At 51.3% G+C, this 6,000-nt stretch overlaps 1 protein-coding gene across 5 annotated transcripts in view; it reads left to right on the top strand.

The window, feature by feature from the left end:
• The first annotated feature begins 403 nt into the window (after positions 1-403).
• Positions 404-6,000, top strand: part of KMT2E (lysine methyltransferase 2E (inactive)) — a 2,078,550-nt gene continuing 2,072,953 nt past the window's right edge. For 3 of the 5 annotated variants that reach the window (XM_078680502.1, XM_078680521.1, XM_078680476.1), the window contains exon 1: positions 404-684. The gene's annotated coding sequence lies outside the window, so the exon portion shown is untranslated. The remainder of the gene's footprint in view (positions 685-6,000) is intronic. The other 2 variants (XM_078680512.1, XM_078680492.1) reach the window with 1 other exon arrangement.

The raw sequence follows: 6,000 nt of genomic DNA, 5'->3' as shown, positions 1-6,000 counted from the left end.
AAAGGAGTCCAAATCAGGCACCTTTTAACCGCAGCCGAAACTTAATACAACCCAAGGTACCAATGAACCCAGGGCTGTAAATCTAAACCCAAACAAGCCACCATTTAATTTCGGGCACACTTGAATAGCAGCCCGGGCACCTTCCAACACCGTGGGCCTCCTTACCCCGGACCAGGAACATCGTCACCCCCGTCCAGACATCAGAACACGAGTGGAACATAGACCCCCAGGAAGCCACTATCCGCGCTGGGGTCCTACTGGCAGGCTCACGGACATAACGCCTGTGTATCGAGGGCTGCCCCCTTGCCCACGCGCTAAGCTATCGGTGCCTCACGTAACATGGCAGCTGCAGAGCTGGCGAACCCCCGCTCCCCCGCCCCTGCGGGGTGGGCGGGGAGACCCTGTCGCTGGACGCCATTTTGCCAGAGAGGCAGTGACATCGGAACAGCGGAGTGCGGCTGCCCGGGAGGCGCATTTGTACACACGGCGAAAGCGCCGCTCACAGGCACAGCACCACCCCGGCAGGATCCGGGAAGGAACAGGACTCAGCCCGCAGCGCCGGACCGTGGAGGTCTGCCTGTCAACGGCGCCCACCTTTGACTGCACGGGGTCTCTGCAGTGGAACAGCTGCATTGTTTTGGTGCCTGGTCTCGAAGTCTCGCAATTAAGCTTAGGACGTCACAGGTATGTGCCCACTACCCTAGAACACCTTTACACCTCGGTTTCCTCTCTCGTCCGTTATCCCGCTCCGCTGTCTGCCAAGACTCAATATTGTGTGTTTCTCTTGGGGGATAGGGAAGCAAAACACTCACGTAGAATGCCCTGTGCACTACTCGCTGATGTCCGTTCAGTCCCAAGGGATGAAGAGTTATTTCAAACCCCCACACCTGTCAGGTGTGTAGTGACAGAGTAGAGCGCCTGTAAGGGCTGCAGCCAAGGAAGGGGGTGTGACCGCCGTGTGTATACACAAACCGCTCGAGACCACTGCCTTCTCGTAGTACAACTGCGCACCCCGCCTCCTGGCACATCACAAGCATTCCGTTCCACCGCCCTTTTTCCCTTGGTACCCCAGAGCACCCTGTGCACCCTCACACTACCGCAACCGTCCCATAGCACCTCACAAGTGCGCCATAGCCCGCCTTCTTATACCTCGTAGACACCACCTTCCAGACCTGGCTGCCGCCTTCTGGCACCTCACACAACCCCACCATCTCCTGACACACTAAAGCATACTGCCCCCGCTTTCTGACAGTACAACAATACACAGTCCTACTCCTGGCAGCTCACACAATCGCTATACTACCACCTCATCCTGGCACAACACCATCAGTCCTCGGTGAAGCCAACCCAGCACCGATAACTACGCACTCTGCTTCGTCCTTGTACTCCAAAAACACCCCCATCGCCACCTTTTTGTACCGTATTCGACACCCACTCCCGCAGCATCTCCGGTCACCTCGTCACTATTTCCCCTCTGCCTCCCATTACAACACTGAACAATGGCCGCCTCCTGGTTGTTCGCATAATCCCCACCACGTCTTGTAATCTAATAAATTCCATGGATGCCACATCGTCCGACAAGCCACTATCTCTCAATACAACAGTGGACGCCACACCACCTCTTGACAGCTCACACACCCTGCGCTACCTCGTTCTCTTTACACAACTTTACTTCCTTCCATCTAGCACAACAAAACTGTCCACTGATACCACATTGCACCGTATGTTGTTATATTATGTAATGAGGATCTGTATATCGTGCTTCTCACCCGAGGGGTGGGTAACCATGATTTGGCAGTGATGTAGGAGAAGGAGCATCATGCTGATTTGCTCCTGCGGATGCAAGGTATTTGCACATTGTGGAATGTGGCTGAGCGCGGTTGCCTGGTGGGTTCGTGGAAGTCTAGTCGGTGGTTAAGGTAGGCAGGTCCAACATTGTGGAGGGCTTTGTATGTATAGGTGAGCAGTTTGAATTGGCATCACTCCATGTAGACGTCGAAAATGGTAGGGCCCGGCGTTGGTCCTTGCAGGATTCTCCAGAAGAGGTTATTTGGTTCAGAAGTGTAGGGTGGGAGTCTGACTCGCTCGTTCCTGTTGTGGAGTCTTGTGATGAGTTTGCTGTGGGAGATGCTGTTGAAGGCTGTGGAAAGGTCAACTAATATGAATATTATGGTTTACTCTTTGTTCATGATGTCATCTGTTGCTGCAATGAGAGCAGTTATTGTACAGTGGTTGCTGCGGAATCCAGAATGAGATGTCTAGTTGGTGATGTTGTTCAAGATGACTAGAGAGTTGTTTGCTGATGTTTTTTCCTTGACTTTGAATGGGAAGGGCAGGAGTGAGACTGATCTGTAGTCGCTGAGCTCTTTTGGGTTTCTGTGTGTTTCTAGTTGTCCGTGAAGGTTCCACTTTGGATGTAGATGTTGGTGGTGTGATGGGAGCAGATGAGAATTCCTCCTAAGTCTTTTATATGGGTTGGGCATGGCCCTAGAGAGGATCATTCTCATGATTCCAGCTGTGTCTTCTGGGATGAGGGGTTTTCAGTTTGTGATCTGGTGCTCCAATTTGGTGGTGGGCAGCTGGATGATGAGTTCTTGCATCTTGTGTTGGGGGTTGAAGTTGCTGTAGATCTTGAAGATTTTGTCATGGACAAAATCAGAGAGGTTTTCTGAAGAGGTGATGGGGTTAGTGGCGGCAGGGGGTTTGAGAACTCTTTGATGATGTTGAAGAGGTCTTTGCAGTTACTGGAGCCGTTTTCCATTCAGAAACATATGTCTGCTTTTTTAAAATTTATTTTTTTAACACATCTAGTAGAACAACACACTCTGCTGCCACTTCCTTGCACCTCACACCCCCTACACCAATAACATTATTCTGGCATATCACATAACCGATCTCCTGCGACCTAACCGTTGCCTCTAATAGCTCACACATCCTCCAAACCATCTGTCTGGAACCTTCAAAACTTAAATACAACAAGCATTTACAATGCAATGGTTTTGCCTTTGTTAAAGTTAGAGCTATTGGCATTGCTTTTGACACTCTGCACTCTGAAGCTCCACTCTGAAGCTCCACTCTGCATCTGCACTCTGCATCTGCACTCTGCATCTGCACTCTGCACTCTGCACTCTGCACTCTGCATCTGCACTCTGCATCTGCACTCTGCATCTGCACTCTGCATCTGCACTCTGCATCTGCACTCTGCATCTGCACTCTGCATCTGCACTCTGCATCTGCACTCTGCATCTGCACTCTGTATCTGCACTCTGTATCTGCACTCTGTATCTGCACTCTGTATCTGCACTCTGTATCCCCACTTATTTTTTTAGGATTTGTTCCCTGACTATAACCCACCACCAAGCAATGCACATACCAGTCTGCTCCCAGCCTGCCCGCCTCTCTGAGGGACACATTTCTACACACAACCGCATTCACGCCAGTGAATGGGCGAGCCGGACAGGGCACGCGGATCGTGAAAGGTTGGGATTGTGCGATTCAAGTGCATTTAACGTAACATCATATTCGCATGCAGGGTTTCCGGATTTTTAGAGGTACAAGCTGTCTTCATGACTAATGAATGTTATGCCCTGTACGTTTCCTGTTAACCGGTATCTTGGTCCCGTTTGTTTAATTGAAACTGGCCAAGACTACATCTCCCACAATACAACAGGTTGATACATGAAAGCTCAACACTGAGGCCGTCTTGAAGCCCTATATTTTAACAAGCCATAACGGTAATGTTTCATTTACTATAGAACTCGAGATGCCTCATCGCACCCCCGGGCAGAGCTGTGGGTGGGACCTGCGATCACAGGCTCGAGTCCCGGTTCTTGCTTCGGTCCTCCCAACCCCAAGGCTGGTGACATTTGCAGCGCTTTGAAACTGCCCTTGCGTTGAACAGGCATTTTACAAGTAGCTAAGATATTTGCAAACTTTCCAAATTCATACATTTCTATGTCAAACATTAAGTAGTCCGTCTCTTCGCTAGTTTGCTCGTCAGGACTTTGCCAATGCTGTGCACTTGAAGGTGGCGCGAGTACTTGTACATTCGGTAACTTGCAATGCGCAGCTTGTCGTAGTGTTAATGAATGACAGATATAATGGGGTTGACATTGACCGTACCACACGTACAGACTGCGATCAGGCCTACTTGGAACAGGGCATCAGTGCAGAAGATCAAGGAGGCCCTACTGAGGGCATGCCCTATGGGTACTGGCTGAAGGTGAGTGGTGCTCTCTGCCAGTGAAGCATTGCCATGCCCAGAGATTACCACGAGCAAGGGAATTTTGGCTACAAGGCATGTCTGCAGTGTATAGGCAGTGAACTTGGGAAGGCAGTGGTACCACTGCGAACCACAAATAGGCAAAGTGCATGCTTTTTAAGGTTTTGGATACTAATTATAGCTTCAGCAGTTGTTTCTCGCAGGAATGAGTTCATAGTTACAAATTACGTATTTTGCATAATTTGCAACCAGTTTGAATTATGGATTTCAACAAAAGAGAAGCTAGGAAGGCGTATAGTACACTCCAGGATACAGCACTTTATGCATTATGGTCACGTTTGCAAAGCACTCACAAAAGATCAAGGGAACATTCTAGATGATACACCACATTTTGTGGCCAAAAAAGACTTCGGTATATGACCACATAGAACTGAGAGAGTGCCTAGTCAGTGTCATGCTCGTGTAGATGAAGCAGTGATGATGGTGAGTGCGTGTCGGAGAGAAGCAGATATGGGGAAACGCACACAGTCTGTTTTCTTACCTCTACCAGTACACCACAGCGCCTTGTGCCGTGTTCGAGAATGTCAACGTGTTTGAGGAAAGGGCAGTAAAGAAAGTTGTGAGCTCAGAGCATATGCTGCACTAACTCAATGATTCATGATGAGGTGAAGCAGGAAAAAGAATCGAATGTGCAACATTAATAACATTTTTCAGAAAAGCGACAGTGCTTTGTGAGGTGTCGGGCAGAAAAAAAGACCAAGGGACCCATCAGATCCAGGTGTAGAGCTGGACTCTAAAGCAAGGGTTTCAAGCTTGCCAACAGACACATTGAGAAGACTCCGAGAGCTACAGGCACATTCAGTTAGGAGAACGAAATGTGAATGAAGGGTCTTACACAACTTGTACTCACACAGTTGGCTGCAGCGCTCCAGTAAAGAGAGCAGACAGGCAGGCAGGGTATCGCTTGGCGCACACAATGCCCGCACCCTCGGGGACTTGTCTTCCAGTTACAGATGAAGCGCCCTGAAGCCTAGCCACTTGGGACGGCTACAATAATCCACAGAATAACCAAGTGCCCCGTGCCACTGTCCTACCTGCCTGGTCTCCGGGCTCGGACCGATCCGGCTGTCTCCTCCCAGCTCCCTTCCCCCTGCAGCACATCCTCCCTCCCGGGGTGCCGTTCTTACCTGCTGGACGGGGGTGTTGGGCCCCAGAAACCTGCTGGAACCGTTTCGGTAGGGTGAGGGGGCCAGGAGCCGGGTCCGTGTGGAGTGCAGCCGCCGCGCTGAGTCTGTGTCCGGGCTCCGGGGGCGGGGAAGGCGGCCATGAGGAAACAAGCGGGAGGGGGCGGGAAAGGGATTGACTGCGCCGTGTCGGACGCGGCCTGCTGATAATGAGGCGGCTCTGAGCAGCTCTCCCGCTGGAAATGAATTCTTTCTCCGATGTCTATCTCAGAGAGGCCCCAAAAGGCACGAGGCTGCTTCCTGCTCGGAGAGGCGACGGTGCTGTCGAAAGACCGCCTCGGATTGAACTGAAGGACCGGGAAGAGGGGGGGGGGGCAGCTGGGGTGTCTGCAGAGAGAAACGAGGTGTCTGCGAGGAAAAAGGAGGTGTCTGTGAGGGGGTGATGAGAAGTGTCTGCGAGCGGAAGGGGGTGTCTCCAAGGCGGAGGTAGAGTCTGCAGGAAGAAACGAAGGGAGGTGTCTCAGAAGAGAAGAGGGGTGTCTCAGAGGAGAAGAGAGGTGTCTCAGAGGAGTGCGGGAGGGGGCGGGAAAGGGG

Source organism: Lissotriton helveticus, chromosome 1_1 (genome assembly GCF_964261635.1).
Source record: "Lissotriton helveticus chromosome 1_1, aLisHel1.1, whole genome shotgun sequence".
Taxonomy (NCBI): domain Eukaryota; kingdom Metazoa; phylum Chordata; class Amphibia; order Caudata; family Salamandridae; genus Lissotriton; species Lissotriton helveticus.
This window is presented reverse-complemented; position numbering and strand designations above follow the sequence as displayed.